The 17,893-nt window shown below is 39.5% G+C and overlaps 1 protein-coding gene across 6 annotated transcripts in view; it reads right to left on the bottom strand.

Annotated features, from left to right (window-relative positions):
* Positions 1-17,893, bottom strand: part of LOC135226597 (lymphocyte antigen 75-like) — a 149,834-nt gene that overhangs the window by 74,072 nt on the left and 57,869 nt on the right. The window contains exons 1-4 of one of the 6 annotated variants that reach the window (XM_064266298.1): positions 15,003-15,199; positions 13,270-13,387; positions 12,864-12,973; positions 12,548-12,669 (exon numbers count right to left, since the gene is read on the bottom strand). The exons of the other annotated variants lie outside the window; for them this stretch is intronic. The gene's annotated coding sequence lies outside the window, so the exon portion shown is untranslated. Of the gene's footprint in view, positions 1-12,547; positions 12,670-12,863; positions 12,974-13,269; positions 13,388-15,002; positions 15,200-17,893 lie in introns of those variants that run through there. 6 annotated transcript variants of the gene reach the window in all.

Here is a 17,893-nt window from a genome sequence, read left to right as displayed (position 1 = left end):
GAGAGGCTCGGCTGAGAACGTCGACGCTGATCTCTAGCGTCAGGCGAGCTGTTGCTGGTTACCGGTCTCCGCCCAGTCCCGATGGGAGCGGCGTCAGTGACCTGCTAGGCTCGCTGTCGCGGTGAGACCGGCGAGCGTCCTCTCAGGCGCGTCGAGCCGCTGGTACCAGCCGTGGCTGGTACCGACGGCCGCGGGGACCCCACCTTCCTCGCCTGCTCAACCCGTGGCTGGTCAGCGACCGTCACGTCAACCCGAGCAGCCAGCTGGTCGCTGCGAGAGCGTCCACTGGCCTGGCGAGAGTCGTCGCACGACACTCGCCAGTCTTCTGCTCCGCGCTTTGGTCTTGGCGGCGAGCGAGCTCGGGTGTCAAGACTTGGCTGGACGGTCTACCCGCGGGAGACCGTCCACTCGTACTTCTCGCTAACGAGAAGCCGAGGCGGATCCTGGTTTTAGCGGCAGAACCAGGCGAGGAAGTGCCAGCCAGAAGCTGGTACTCCTCTGGTCCCCGTCTTCTTCTCCTTGGTAGAAGAAAAGACGGGCCCTGTTCCCGAGGGAGCAGGAGGACCAGCAGAAGAGCTCCCCGAATCGCCGGAGCGAGACGGGTGCCCTTAGAAGGTACCCGAAGGAGCCTTCTTAGGGGGGGAAAACAAGGTTACCAGCTGGTCGCTGCAAGAGCGGCCGCTGGCCTGGCGAGAGTCACCTGAGCGGCTCTCACCAGCCTTCTGCTCCGTGCCGCGTCTTGGCGCCGAGCGAACTCTGGCGCCGAAACTTGGCTGCACGGTCTCCCGAGGGAGAACGTACACTCGGGATCTCTCGCGAACGCGAAGACCGAGCCGGAACCTGGCGTAGCGGCATCGCCGCTAGCACCAGGCGAGGAAGTACCAGAGCTAACCGATACTCCTCTGGTCCCCGTCTATCTCTTCCTTACGGAAGGGGAGACGGGCCCGCTCCCGAAGGAGCAGGAGGACCAGCCAGAAGGCCCCCCCGTCCCACTGGGGTGGGGACGGGCCCTTAGAAGTTCCCGAAGGAGGACTTCTTAGGGGGGAAGGCAGCCTCTTCTTCTTCGGCTTATGGGCCTTAGAAGTCGAAGGGGAAGAGGCAGCAGCAGACGATGAAGACGAAGATGACAGCTTCCTCTTCTCCTCTTCCTCGTCAGCTCACGCAGGACAGTCGTCAGGTCCTCCATCCAGGCCGGAGCCGGGGCTATTGCCGAAGCAACACGGCCTGACCTGGTCACCTGTCCGGAAGGACCTGGGACTGGGACTACACCGTGGGCAGGACCAGCATGGACAGGCTCAGGAACCAGGAGCGACAGGAACAGCAACCAGCTCAAAGAGCGGCAGGAACAGCGGCAGCGGTAGACCCAGAAGGGACAGCCAAGCCAACAGCGGGAATCACATCAGCGGCAGGTACGGCAGGCCCAGCGATCGCCTCGTAGAATCAATCGGCAGCCAGCAGAACCTGGGTACTGGCGGCCGGTCCAGGGGCGAGCTGCTGGAACAGCGGAAGTCTGGGGCAGGCAACACGAAGAAAACAGGCGGCGGCGGCAACCCCCCCTCTCGGTACGGCGGCGGCCCTAGTAGCGGCAGACGGCGTCACCGACACGCATGGGGAGTGGTAGACCAGGAGGGGGGGGAGCAGCATAAGCGGCCGTGGTAGTAGTGGAGACCGCCCCAGACCTCGCTAGACGCTGCAGCAGCCCGTGGATGCTAGGCACGCCCTGCCGCCGCGGTGGTCCATACCTGTCCAAGGTCGTCTCCCACGGATGTAGCACCTGCGGTAACATAGGTAGATTAGTAAGAGGGGTTCCCTCACGCACGGGGGGAAGACATGCCCACCCCGAACGCAAGAAGACCCAAATACAAAATACAACGAAGAAGCTGTGCGGGGGGGCAGGAAGGAAGACGAAGAATCGGATACCAAGGGAGTCGCGGGAGAGCTTTCCGACGACTTCCTGGCAGACCTTCGCTTCCCCTACCCCCGCACAGCAGTGAAAAGTAATATGAAAATGAAACAGAATACTGCCCTTGCGATTCACTTCATAGAACTTAAAAGGGGAAAAGATCATAGAACTTTAAAAGGGGAGAGATCAATTCCCGGGTAAGAACGGAAACTTGATCCAAATAAATATGCTGTATCATAAAATATATATGAAAATGAAACAGAATACTGCCACTTGCGATTCACTTTCACATAAAATAAACGTAGGGATCAATTCCCGGATAAGAACGAAAATTGATCCAAATTAAATTTCATGCAAATAAATAAATGAAAATGAAAAGAATATTGCAATTGCGAATCCACTTTCATTGCAATCTATTATACAAAATAAAAGGCTCGTGCCGAGCGCAATCACTCTCTCGGTAATACGAAGGTACGCACAGGGCAAAAACAATATAATGAAAAGAGTACTTACATTTTTCAATTACACACTTTCGCCCAACATACATTGACTCGGCGCGAGCGCGCCCGCCCTCGGCACGAGACATAATTCAAGGGTTCAATTCATGAAAAGAGAGGAAATCGCCGCATCTACGGCGATAGCTCCATGTTGGTTCATAATTAAGTAATGGAAAATAATGAAAACCAGGTGTACTTACAGCTTCCAGTTTTCAAGGTCAAAAAACAAACCATTAGTAGAAAACACAATATAAACAAAGCATACGACGATGAAGCGGGCAGAGAGCGATGACGAACACGTCCTTCACACCCGCGGCCGAAAGCAAAAGTGATTTGTTTACCTTCCAGTCGCGCGGCGCGCGACTGTCGGACAAGCAGTTAACTACGTTCTCCCCTTGTTCGAAGCTTACGACCGTTCCAGCTGCCGCTAGCTACTTCCCATTCTATTGTTAAAGGACCGATGGTTTGTATTTAACGTATCGGAACAAAAGTTTATATGTTGATGACTTTGTTATTTACTATACGAGTAGTAATTTGAGACATGTCAGAAAGTTCTCAGTACTGCCATTTCAAATACATGTAGTTGGACAAATTCAGCTGGATTTAAATTTTCAAACTGATAAAACAAAAGCAATCATCTTCTACAAAGACAAAAGATGGCTGAAGAACCAAACAATCAAACTTCACCTTTATAGCACTGAAATACAATTTTGTACAAAAATCAAATATCTAGGAGTGATATTTGATCAACATTTAAATTGGAAAGAGCCCATCAAATATATTAAAGCCAAGGGCATCAAAGCCCTTGCCATATTGAAAAAGTTATCACACACTAATTGGGGAGCAAAGCGAGACATTTTATTAATGATATATAAGGCAACAGTCTTATCCATAATAGATTATTGCTGTCCAATATATTCATCCGCCTCAGAATCTGCATTAAAAACTCTCAATGCAAAGCACCATGAAGGCATGTGATTGTGCACAGGAGCATTCTGATCGACCCCAACAAGCTTGCTTCTGGTAGAGGCAGGTGTGTTGCCCTTGAAACATCACCGTAATTTGATAGCAATACGAAGAGGTCTTTCACTGCAAGCGGATCCTCTCCTGCAGCTGACTGCTTTCAAAATTGTAATCCAGTAAAAGAAGTTAATAGTAATAGCTCTTTCCCAAAAAAAGAGCTAAATATCTAATGAACTTGCATAACATAGATCCAATTTTTCACCCACCAATGGAATTGAAACCACTGTGGATTTTAAAAAGCAAATGACAAGTACAGAAATGTACCGCCAACATGCTTTGGAGCTTATTAGAAGAAAAGGAAACAAATTCATGGTAGTATTTACAGATGGCTCCAAAAATTATGTTGTAGTAGGAGCATCTGCATATTCGAAAAATATGTTAATCAAAAGTAGCCTACCTTTAATATCATCAATACTTACTGAAGTCACAGCCATACAGATGGCTCTTGATATGATATCCGAGGCAAAAGCAAGTGTCTGTTATTTTCAGTGACTCAAGTAGCGCTATAGATGCTATAAGACAGTATAAATCAGTAAACCAAACAGTGCAGGAAATACAAATAAACTCTGCCTGCTCCATGCCGGAGGCCCCAGTAGATCCTAACCTCCATGACCCCTACCACCCATTTGGGCTGGTTCTAGAACAGGCAGGGGAGCTGAAAGAGAACAATTAGTATCACCTAGCTACTACTGCTATCTCTATTTCAATAAGCTTGGTCATGAAATTAGCAAACAAGTTAGACATTCTGTCTTCCCATTTCTGAACCGTTCTTACTCTAGCTCTTCTTTGATTAACTCTCGCAATTTCGCCGCTATCTTCTATTTGCTCTTAGAGACTAGAGATTTCGGCAACTAAAGTGGTCTTCTAAGTGATGTAATGAATTATTCCTTACATTCTTTACACCTGTGTATGACATTGCATTGCACTTCCCTACAGCTAAACAAAAAGAATGTCTGTCATTTTGAGGGTACTCATACTTCGTTGCACTTAGCACAGGAACGAAACATGCCGATATCTCAACCATCAGCTGTTGGAGGCGAGGCTGATGAAGCAGAGACTCAGGTAAGGATTTTCTTGATGAGGCTTGACCATCTCCTCCCGAAGATAATAGAGTTCCAAAAAACAATTGAAATATGATCCAGATCGGGGAAAATCGGAAGAAACGTAGTAAACGAAAGGTAGGGATATCAAACCCTATCAAGGCCTCGGTAAACACTGTGAGGGTCGGGCTAAAAGACCAAAAGCTTGCTGGGAGCAGGAACACATCCTGCTCTCCACGCGAACAAAGAACAATTGAGGAGATGGGCCTCTGGTGGCCAGTATTTGCACCAGCATTACCAATGGTAACACAGGTAACTCATTTGACTTGATTTTACCTGTAGCATTGGTAATGCTGACAGTTATGTGTAAATCTGTGGGGATATAGTTCAGGCTGGTCAGTGACCAGAGCTATTTCAGGTGTTCAGGGAGTGTATTGCAATAGTTGCATTAATATATATGACCTAATGACAGGATGAGAAAAGAGATGAGGCACCGAACAGAAGAAGAAAGGAAGGTAGCAAAGTTTGTGCAAAATTTGCAGAGAGAATTAGTGTCCATAGGAGCCAAAGTGGTAATGTGTGAAGGGACTATAAGAGTCAATTATCTTTTATGGATGGATTAACTGTACAAGAAAGTAAGAAGAATTGAAAGCAGAGATATACAGAGATACATAAACGATATAAAATTGTTAGTGGTTGCGAAAGGATGGATTAGTGTTTTGACATTGCGTGAAAATAGTACATAATTTGTTAGTGTTGTTAGTGTTAGCAAGGAAGGCAGGAAGACAAAGACAGTTCTGGGTAGATAAATTCTGGAAAGATGGATTAAAAAACTACAGTACTGGAAAGTATGAATTTCATTATCCAAGAAACCAAAATAGGTCTACGAAAGAATATGAAGAATGGGTGAAGTGTCTGTGTCAGAAGGTTCGATTTACAGCTGGTGAGTCTTCTGTGAAGAAGTATGAAGCTACTAATATTGAGGAACTTTACTGCAAAAGGGCATCCACAATTTAACACTTAACATATCAATGTGGTAGTGACTATTACTGTTCTTTCCATGGAGCCACCCTCTGTGGGAAGAAGCAGCTGAATGCAAAAAATTATACTAAACAGAGGATGTATCCCCAATGTTAACCTTCCATTTCTCATCAAGTATCATGGAATAAGGTAACAGTGCCATGGACTTCCCCATCATAGCTGCAACTATGATGGGGAAAAATTCCCTGATTGGTTAATAACTCTTGAACATTTTTATGGAACCTGACTAAACTGTTCCAAATTACTAGGGGTTCAAACCTTTTGTTGGTGATGTATTCATCTTAGCTGTAGCTAAAAATTTAAATAGGGTCACACATATATAACCTGCTTGTAGTATACAATTCTTAGACAACTGGAAACTTTTCCTCATACATCATTACTTATCTTTTCTATATGCAGAAAAAAGAGAAAGGATGAGAGATATAAGAACCCAGAGAGCAGAAACAGAGAGCGAATTCCAGAGTTTGGCAATGAGGAAAAGGTGGCTTGGCTGGTGTTACAAGGCTGCCTAGAAGAGAGAACCTCCTCCTAAGTTCAAGAAAAGTGATCACTATAGTAACTATAGAAAGGAGAACAGTAGCCTCCCTCCAGAGGCAAGAAAGGAATTGAGAATAAGACAAGCACATGTGGTCGACCATCAAACGAATAAAAATCAGTCAATGGTACACAAAAAGTGTTTATCAACAGTGTTTATTTTGATTTTACTACTGCAAATTTATATTCATGCAATAAACTGATTACTGTTTCAGCTGAGTTAATTTTTATATGCTGATATTAGTAAGAGAACAAAAAATAGATATGGATAAAAGTATTTGTCTAAACAGAAAGGATCCTTGGAGAATAAGGACATCCAAAAAGAAATATAACAAAGGTAGATAAAAACATGGAGCACCAGAGTTAATAACTCTCCATAACCACAAGAATTGGTTGTTTAAGCACTAAGTAAAAGATCATGGATTAGAGATACTGCAAGACAAGCATACAACTAAATTCTTAATTCTGCTGGAGTTCAGCTTCCTAACCCAATTAGTATATTATTTATTACTTTCTCATAGTATATCTGTTAAAGTTAGCAACACTACCCTATGAATACCATTTAATTAGGTCTGGAATTACTCGAAATACTATAAACAAACTCTTTCTGTTGTTAATCACTTAAAAATCTTGTGTCTGGGAACAAAGAATGGACATGGCCTCTCACATCTGATTGATAAAGTTTATACACACATAAGAGCCTAGTGGTTATTCAAGTCAAAAGTAGCACCAAAATCTATTTCAGCAAGACAGGATTCATCCACTGTGAAGGTTGTATTGAATGTAACTGCAGGCATAATGGCTTTTAGGAGTCAAAGACCTAGAATCATGGTACAGTACTTAAATAAGGGTTTTGTGATCACCTTTTCTACCTATTCCTGGTATTAGATCCTATAAACTTTCCACTCCAAGGGTCGAACCCAGGGTATTTAAATGCTGACCTGAAACTTGAATGACATCCTTGTCATATCATAATGGAATGAAAAATATCTAAACTTGAAAAAACTAATATGTAAACCATTTCAAGCCTCCTCTGATATATCTGGATTTATGACATTACCTTGGTCACCTTAACTATCAATCTGCGATCTACAGCTCTTTGAGAGTTGACTTTCCTCTTTCTTAGCCTTGTATGACTTTCAAGACATCATTACCTGTTAGTTGCAAAAATAAAGCCAACAGCTGTACAACATTGAAAATACCAAGTACGTAAAGCACTGTATATAAGCAGTATGATTAAAACTGTAGTATTTTGATTTGAAATACAGCACTACAACCCTGTTGATCAAATTTTCAGTATGTTTGTGATTACATCATTTATGCAAGTAAGGAATTAATTTTCAGAATTAGTATTTGAACCCTCCTACTTTATCACATTTAAGACTAGTGTCACCAATCCTAGCAGATATGCTGATTTCTCAATAAACTGAAGCATTTGAGACTGTAAAGCTCACAAAGAAGGGAACACCAGTGGGTAGAAAAATGAAATGCTAAAGTAAGGTATACTACTCAAGATGAACGGTTACCATAATGAAGTGGAAACTGGAAAGACAAAAAAGACATATCATGATTGTATACCACTCACAATGCAGATAAAGCTGAAACTAACAAACAAGGAAATATAAACAACTCAAAAGAAAACTCAAAAGGGCAGCATAAATAAAGTTGACCTGCACCTGGCTAACTATCGACTTCTAAGAAAAAGAGGAAAACAATATGAAATATAGATCTTTTTGTATACTGGAATTGAGCACTATGGAATTCATTCATTATCTATAAAAAACATGTCGGAAATTATTCAGCTTTGAAGTACCTAATACACACAATAGACTACAAAATTAAAAGATATCATTCCCCAATTCATTCTGAAAAAGGAGAAAAGTCTGGTACATCACCACACCCACTTTATTTGACAGGGAAACACTTCCCTGATATAATTCCTCCCACTGAAAAAAAATAAATGAATCCTACTACGGCGTCTAATGAACAGCTGCAAAAGAAATGCAGCTGGAAAAAAAGTTAGACAAAAAAGGGATTTTGACGTAGGAAAAATCTATTTCTGGGCGAGGAAGCCGTGTCGCCCAGTGAAATGTGTCCTCTTTAGCACTATTTCTAGTAAAATATTGCTATAATACCAGAGAACTGCTAAATTGGACATGTCAGAAGTCTCTGACTCGCTCACCTAAATAAAAGGTGTCGGTATAAAACTGGGGCGAGTGTTAAACACTACCACAGCAACCCCTCCAATTAGCCTTTTCCTCATCAAAAGACCCTAAATACGGGGAGCCGACCCATAGTGCTAAAGAGGACACATTTCACGGAGCGACATGGCTGAGCCTAGAAAAGTGGTTGTTTCTGTCTAGATGTGAAGTCAGGTTGTGTGGGGTACTATGTTTCAAGATTTACCATACACGTAGTAATATCTTAGCTAAAATTATGGAAACAGTTTGGAATTCTTTACTTTTTTACTTAAGATATACTATGCTATATCATTTTAGGTGTTACTTCACCATTAAAATAAATTCTCTCTCATTCTTCTTAATTTAATACTTTTAAAGAATGGGAAAACAGTACTGTAACATTTGAATGCTGCTTGAACAAGTAATTACATTCAGAACAATGCATGAATCACACAACTGTTTTCATTTTCTCAAAACCATCATAACCTCTAAAGTAACCCATATGAATTATTATAAAAACTTTAAAATGATGCATGAATATGAAAATATGCTGCCGCTTTACAATAACACATAATTCAAAACTTTTTCTGTTATTCTATGAATCCTGAGTTGATCAAGATATATAAGGCTAAATAAAAGCACTATATCATACTCTACAAGTATGCCTATTATTTTCAGAATACTGTACCTCCATAAACTATATCGTGTTGTTAAGGTAATGAAAGACATCTAAACATAATGAATTTTATGCAAATGACCTATTGGGCAATTCTCACTTCTTGACCTCTTGTCAAAATTGTTCTTCGGCAAATGAAAAATTTACAGAAAGTGAAAGCATGAAATAATTCAGACATATCAAATTGTCATTTGGTACATTTCTTTCCACTTGTATGATACTCACTCCATACAATCAATATTATTTTCCATGCAACCCTATATTTTCTAGAACAATCTTTAAATATCACATTTTTGACAACTGAGGTCCAGAAAGGTGTCAAAGGAAACAGCAGTTTGATTCTAGAAACGATTTTGCATCGTTAAACATATCATCGCTTAAAGACGTGTATGTCACTTGGCTGACGTCGAACGTAGCTTCATTCAGCACTGTGACCACTATAAAGGATATCCTACAGTGCTCTGTCTTTGTTGATATTATACCAAGCCATTTCCTAAGAAATGTGGATGACTGATCACTCTGAGAATCTTCAAGTATATTCTTTGCAACTGAATTGAGATTACTGAGAAGTTTAGCTGTGTATCTGAAGTCCTGTGAATGTAATGAAAATATTTACCAAAGAGGGAGTAAAAGGATACAGTTGATGACTTTGTCCAGTTTGGAAATGAATTATGGTGGGCACATTTTTTATTTTCCAAGTGTACCTTCTTGCACATTATTTTGTATATTCAATGTGTCATCCACGGCATTAAATTGCGTCTGGTGCCAAAATCATGATACTAACAGTGTGTATGGGTGGAGGCCGAGGTGTTTTATGTGCAAGTACAGCAGAAACTGGGGGTGCAGATGGAGTTAATGGTTTTTGTTTGCTGGCTGGTTTGTTTCCTCAAGAGGAAGGAGCTTCAGCACACCAAACTTAGAGAGGAACAAGGGTGAACATAATTACCTCATCTTTTTCAAGAAGGCTATGTCTGGGTCACACACGATGCGGGTAGCCATCAAACACACTGCTGTCCACCTGAGGTGGTACAAGAACATTTGCAACATGGACAACAGTAGTGCTTACTGATACAGGAGTTGAAATGGTTGGATGACCATCAACAATTGTTCTTACTGACAGAAGACACATTCATGCCAGATGCCAAGGCCAATTGTTGTGAGCTTTGTATCCCTTCCCAAATTCTTATCGTTGTGGACAGATTGCAAGATTGTGCACCTGTCACTCCGCACCACTTCATTGCGACTGTGAAGTCGTTTTATCACCTGTGGCTGTACAACTTTCTAAGCTTGATGACTGACAGTCAAGAAAAGTTGCTGGCCATGTAGGAAGAGTAAAATAGCAAAGAGGACAAGGAGGAGGAAACAGCAGTGAACATCTACACTACCACCAGCAGCTATACCTCCACTTGCTGCTCCAGAAATGTCTGCCTTTAAATTTTGGTGTAGTTTCACAGCGATAAAACTGTAGGTTTCCTCTTTCAGTGAAGTACAACGTCAACGATACAACTATTAAGCATGCCTGATGGCTACATCTCCTGTCTCCCCTACTGCAGCCTGCAGCCACTGAGTCACTAGCCGAGGCAGAAATAGCAATGCTGCAGACAGCAAAAGATGACCTACTACTGCCAGAAGTACAGGAAGCCCACTGCAGTAATAGAGCAGGATCCTCTAGAAGTTTTACATCTTGTGAATGAAGGAAACTCAAGTGGAAGTAGAGGAAATCAAGAAAAGCAGCAAGAGAGACAAGAAACAGAGTGGAGACAGCCACATGAAGTATTAGCGTTAGCCACATTTTCTGTGCAGTAGACACATTAAATGAAGTAATCAGATCACATGAGAATAACATGCAAAGAACCAAAGAGGTGCTGTTTGCACTCAATAATGTCTCCCATTTCTACACTGGCAAGCATAATTAAGAAATAAAAAGAAAGCAACAGGTACTCATGACACGTTTCATCAGGCAGTCATAAGACAATCGAGATAAATGAAACTGTCAAGAAAGTGACAAAGTAGTGACTTCAGATGAAGACATAGTATCAACGGTGTCTACATTTGACTTTGTCGGTTTGATAAACAAAGTGAATAAAATAACAAGTGATGAATGTGTTGGTATGGCAAGCCAAAAACTATTTGTTTGCCTTACCTACATAAACCTGGTACACTAAGAATTTACATAATGCACAAAAATTCAGCAATTGTAGAGTCTTTTGGGTCTCTGGTTTTTGATAGTGAACAATGTCTATTTTCTGGCTGTTAAGGAGGCCTACATTAAAGTAAACTTTTTCCAGCACTGAACTTTACTAAACATTTCAATTCACATACAGACTCAAGAGTTTAACCTTTTAAAGAATTAATTGTATAATGAGTCCTAGCTGACACAAAAGCACATTAGTTCGTTTATATGCACACTAATTAAACTAAACGCAAATTTTAAAAAAAAGCTACAAAAGAGTAAATTAAAGATGTACATAACGTATTTTGGCAAAGAAATTTCATATATTTATGAGAAAATTATTCTGCAATCTGTATATATAAAACTGTAACAAAATTATCTGATTAGCACAACATAATCACAATGAATGGCCCATTAAAGAGCCATAGCAAAGAATGTGAAGATCAGACTTGTTACAAAAGGACATTAAAAAGCAATATGCAACAAAACATAGAAACTCTAACACAGTATTGAGCAGTACTATTCACTCCTCAGATGCAGCAACCAACCTAAGCTATCATATCCTCATCTTTTAGGGAAGTAATATACTATACAAACTAGTAACCCAAGTTTGCTTGATAAGGCCATCCTCAGTACTTAAAACTCCAATACAAAGGATCATAATGAAATGGTTTAACAGCAAAATAGCTGGACTATGCCGCATAAAAATCTATATGATGCCACCTCCCCCTAAAACAAATTTTAATATTGCTTAAGGTCAAAGCAACATAAAATGATTTCATGTTACAAAGAAAACTGTAAAAAGTAAAACAGTTACTCTCAACACCATGTCATCTGCCTAATTGGATGTTACAGGCCAGAATATCTTACAGTTGTAAGCATCTTAGCTTTGTATAAACAACAATTACTGATACACCTCATCTAATCTCAAAATAGTACCTGCACATTGCCATCTTGCTGTCTATATACACAAAGACATTTCTTATTTTGCAGAGTTGTAAGGACAATGAAGAGGTAGGATGAAATAAGACCAAAGCTAATCACAACTAAGGATCAAAGCCTAAATACAATGCAACATTTTTGGCCAACAAGTAAGGGGGCTTTTGTGATGGTAAGGCCTGTTCCCAGTCATTACTGTAAAAATACAAAACTGAAGTTTGTTTGTCGTATAAACACAGAGTATTCAGTCATAAAACAATAAAATAAGTGTCCAGCTCTCATTAAGTTGCGTGCCTTCTGAGATAAATAAGTTAAAAAGCAACTGAAAGAACTTAATTTATTGCATGAGTCTCTTAAAATATCAAACTTTTATAAAGAAACATTTTTTCATACAAATATATCAATCATACAGTTTAAAAGGAGTTAATTGGCAGGTGACCAACAAATAAGGGCAATATATGATTGATGGGTTTAAAATGATCATCTAAGTTTTTCTCAAGCTTTAAAAGCAGTGAAATTCAGAAAAAAGTAAATACAATACCTGAAGTATAAAAATACACAAAAAATTATCTTCATATCAGTGTAAAGATCTTCCATTTTGTCACAGCAATTAAATTTTTCTTTGCTTATCCATGTTGTTAATAGCTTTCTTAAGTATTGTACCTGTGAATAACAAAGATATTCATCATTACAGCATAAGCTATAGAAATCAGCTTTCATTTCATTCTACTACATCAATGAAAACTTTTACTCCATTAACAGACTTCTTTTATGACTAATTGTAATTCAAGCCCCAAAGTTTTTGAAAATCTGATGTTCCCTGAAAATATAATCTTACAGAACATAAACTCGATTACCTTTCAGTTTATACATAAGTGGGTTGGTTCTTGTATGATCTTTCCATGTCATCTCAGAAATTAAATTTTTCTTTCCATATCCACTTTAGGGCTTTTCTTAAATTTTACACCTGTGAAGAAAAAATTCATTAGCATAAATTAGCAAAAAATGGCTTATTACATTTTCAATAATATTGACAGTTGTTTATTATCTAATTTGTCAAATTGTGTACATATGAATTACAATGCTAGTCATCAGTACAGCATTAACTAAAATAATCAACTTTCATTGCATTTCACACCCCCACTGAAAACTTTCCCTTTATTAGCAGACTTCCTAAATGAGTATTCATGATTCACAACAAAAGTTTTAGCAAATTTGATGTCACCTGAAATTATAACCTGAACAAAATATACCAAAGATTACCTTTCATGTTATTCATGAGTAGTCTGCTTCTTGTGCGTATGATCTTTCCAGCTCATTTCAACGATTAAATTGGTGTTTCCTTTCCCACACCGTTTAGGGCTTTTCAAAAATTTTGTACCTGTGAATCATAAAGACATTCTTTAGGAAAAAACGGTGACTGTATTTAAAATCCTATTGACAACTTTTTTCTTCATTTTCTACCTTCCAAAATAAAGTATGCATTTATGATACATGAAACTATTTCTAAAATATCAGACATACCTGAAAACCTGAAAACATAATCCATACAACAGACAACACAGAAAACTGTTCATCCTATACATAAGAAGTCAGCTTCTTGTCTAGCTTGTTAGACATGAATCTGTGCTTATATCTTGACTAATGAGGGCAGTTATTATAACTACAAACTCTATAATTATGTGTTTTCTCAAATCTTATCAAATAGCCAAATGTGTATTTTAACATTACATAGAAACATTGATGAAACCTACACATATAATAATGACTATTTTGAGATGAAGCCTCAAACTTGTTTCTAAAATAATGAATGGTCCAGTAAGCTTTATTTGAATACGGGCAGTCCCCGGTTTATGACAGGGGTTCCACCTCTGGCGGTACTCTGTAAGCCAAAAATCACCGTAACCTGAAGCATCATAATTATAATGGGACTAAATAGCACTTACAGCACCATGTGGTGCCATAAGTGGTGTAAATCCAGGTAAGCACTGTAAAGCTGGTAACAACGTCATAAATCCACTTACGGTGCCAAAAAATCGGGGTTAACAGTCCTGTGAGGCAAGCATAATACCAGAACGATATAACCCAAACCTGATGTAACCCAAGGCATGCCTGTAAAGTTACCTATAAGGATTGGCCTCAGCCATTCCAACTGTTTGATGTTCAACATTTCACGACAACCAGTAAACATCTGGACTTGCTAAACGGCTACCCAGGCCAGTCCACATGCTCAACAATCATTGTCACTTAGGGGCTTCAGAACCCCTGACCAGCTCAGTACAGTAATTGGTAGCATATTAGGCTGTGAGCAGGGCTCCAGGGGGAATATTTTTGACTTGAAACCATAATTTTCTTATGTTTCAATGTGAGCCAAGAATGTTTCTGACATTAGGCTAGTTTCATCAGCAAATAAATACTCTCATATCTCCCACTCAGATTCAGTAAGATCATATAGCCTAGCTAGGTAATCTGGAAAGCTTCCAAATAGTAAATATCTATTACGGTCAGGAATTGGTGCCCTAGGTTAGGTTATGGGTAAAACTGATGACTTAAACTTGCTAGGCTAGGCTAGTATACTAGATCCTACAGCAGCCCGGTTTACACTACCTAGTACGTAACTAATATTTAGGTAGGTACCTACCAGCGTTTACCTACCTGTTTTATGCATTTTGTTTGAGTTTATTAGGTATATTTACATTACTTTTATTATGTTTTTACGCCCATTCCCGAGGAGGATTGTACTATACGCGGCATCCTTTTAGCACATAATCTGACAATTAGGCTAGGTATACCCACCCAATGAAACATGGTAGTAGACTTAATTTCACCATTCCTAATATTAAAACGATATTTTTCAAGTCCAAAATACTCTAAAATGGGTAGTTTTATAGTATAAGGTACTAAAATAATACACCAAGAATGGATAAATGACTCGAGGCATAGCTAGGCTAGCTAGCTAGTCTAGTCTGTCAAGGCTGACCAAGGCTCTGGCGTACCTGGCTTAAACTCACGAACTCTATCGTTCCCTAAAACAAGACAGTTCATGGTTTTATGTTCATTGTTATAAACATGATGGCCTTGTGTCACCAGTGGCTCTTGTTTCTTGGGGATCCGGTACATTTCCTCGTTTTTTTGTAGGATAAATTGCTGTTTAGGTACAGAGTTTCCGTTCAAATGTTATTGTTTTTGGCGTTCTTCTTCTTACCCCGGGGCCGGGAGGCCGGGACCGGGCCCGGGTTGCCCGCATCATGCACGAAGCAATGCTTTATTTCCCCTCTTACATTTCACATTATGTATTCTTGGTAGAATCTTTCCGTTTTATGACTTCTATAGCATTTTTTCTGGTTTCTCAGCTTTTCGATAAGTTTTGTACTTAACAAAAATACGGCCAAATGTCTACTCTCTAGTGAATTTGACAGTTTATTTAAGCAATACTTCTTTTGAAACACAAAGTTATCTTTGTCATATTGATAATGGTAGTGTTACTTTTGAAGAGGTTACTACTATATTCACCTAGTCGATTATATAAAGAATCACAGGCGAAAAAGTGACGAAATCCCAAAACATGTAGTAAGGCCCAGCCACAAGAGATACATGTGGAGGTCAGGAGATATATAAGAAGGGGTAGTTCGTAGCGTTTTACTCCGCAACCTGATAAATTATGATGAAACCTTCATCAAATGTTTTATCATTAAATTGGCTCTTGGTTGGTTAAAATAATACTTTTAGAGCTATATGAGTAGTAAGAGAAAATTTTGCAAAGCCACTGGATAAAAACGCACGCTAGACGCTACTAGGTCTAAGATTACCGAGCCGTAGAAACTTGATAGTACTACAATACTTTTCCTAAAAGCTTCGGGTTTTAGATCTATAAGGAATAGAAAGACGGAAATTTAACTCAGTACCACAATATCATAGATAGATGACCTCAGATCGAAGTGAAATTGAGAAAATAAACTTCCTTCAATGCTTCCACGGTCGAAAGATGGAAGAAATCAACTTTTCATTTTGTAGTAGTGGAAGTGTTGTTAGTAGCCTTGCAAAACATGTCACTATTTTTTAACAATAATAACGGTGTGTCTACAATAAATAATACATTTCGTATAAATACTATTACACTCACCAAGAGCCACAATAAAGAACGTAAAATCTTTTTAATGGACATGTAAAAGCACCAGTTGGAACAGATGAGACGTGTAATAACACCAATCATATATAGTGATATAGTGAAAGTGGTACTAGATTTCTCACGCCAAAATGCAGGAAATTCGTTACTTTAAAAAACATTGACATTAACCTTTTTCGAGAAATATATTAAATTGTACTTAAAACATAACTAAACAAACCTTTTGTTCACGTTGATGGAGAGGACAAGTACTTGACACCTGGCGAAAACAGTGCGCGCGCAAGACGCCAGCTCAAGAGTAAAATGACGTCCGTAGATACAAATTTTAAGAAAATCGATTTCTTAATTGAAATATAGTAATGGAAACAAAAGTAAGTTATGTAAGATAACGGATGATCCAGACATTTGAAAGGTATAGGCCCACTAAAACTTTAAAATTTCATTATTTCAAAAACCAACTTCAAAAGGCACCCCTCCAGAATACGACCTTTCAGAAAAACTAAGTATCACAGTTGTATCTTTTACAGTTAATTGTTATTGCTCTAGAGCAGTGGTTCCCAAACTAGGGGACTTGAGGATGTACAAGGGGTGTGTGTAGTCATCTACTCAAAAATATTTGTTTAATTACTTAGAAAAATGTCTCTGGAATGTACTATTATTTGTTTGGGTGGCTTTCGATTAAAATCTAATACAAACAGAAATCTGTTTTCATGAACAATGCTAAGAAATAAATGCAAGAATCAGTTCACATGAACAAAAGAGGGGGTAGGGGGCGTGCGGGTCTTACTGGAAGCAAAAAGGTAAGATAGTTTGGGAACCACTGCTCTAGAGATATGTCATGTCCCTTACCCACCCACCCTCCCATCACCTACCACATCCCCTGAACGCCAAAAATCGTTATCTGGATCTCCGGAATGCCGAACTGATATCAATTAAATTGGGCACGATTTGAGACCTTAGTGTAAAACCTCTAAAGCCACAGTCTCATCCCTGTCGGTTGAATATTTCCATAGTAATAGAAGCCCAAAGTCATTTTTTTTCCTTTTATCTACTCGTGGATGGCTGGGCTTTTCTAACCGCAACTACAATGGCCGCAGCGTTAAACTAAATAATTGCTCTATTCGTCCCTCTTCATTTCAGGGAAATCTGAAATGTCTTTGCAGTATGCTTAGTGTCTATTATGAAACCATGGTTCTTTTGCATAAACATCACTTCAAAATTACTCGATACAACAATTTATAGACCAGAAAAACTTATAGCAAAAGCTAATGATACTGGGAAATAAGTGACGAGTCTTTGTCAGGGATTCCATACATGATGTTTAACTAATGGGCCCATGGCGCATTTAAATCGGATTCCAGCCTTTCTTAAACTTCACGAGCACCAGAATCCATTTAAGACTTGCTGGAAGATGGAAAGTATGGAAATCTTAGCCCTCTGCACTTCCTGGAGTCACACCTGCTCAAGAGGCAAGTCTATTGTCACTCAAGGAGTTAAGTCAATTAACACTTGCATGGTTATTTCTTCTTCGCTTATCTTATTCGATCTCTCTCTCTCTCTCTCATTGGTAACTCAGTAAGTTAATTCGTTTGGTTATTTTTGTTTGAAGTAACTTTCATTACAGTAAACCAGAACTGCTCGTTCTATTTCAGTTTATTAAATATCATATTTATTAATTCATTTTCCTTTTGGCACTGGATTGATATTTGCTTATTCATCCTTGTATCAATGCCTTGCTAAGTTTTATATTGTAAATTTAAA

The sequence above is a fragment of the Macrobrachium nipponense genome, chromosome 14 (assembly GCF_015104395.2).
Source record: "Macrobrachium nipponense isolate FS-2020 chromosome 14, ASM1510439v2, whole genome shotgun sequence".
Taxonomy (NCBI): Eukaryota; Metazoa; Arthropoda; class Malacostraca; order Decapoda; family Palaemonidae; genus Macrobrachium; species Macrobrachium nipponense.
Note: the sequence above shows the minus strand (reverse complement) of the source record. Positions and strands in the feature narration are given on the sequence as shown.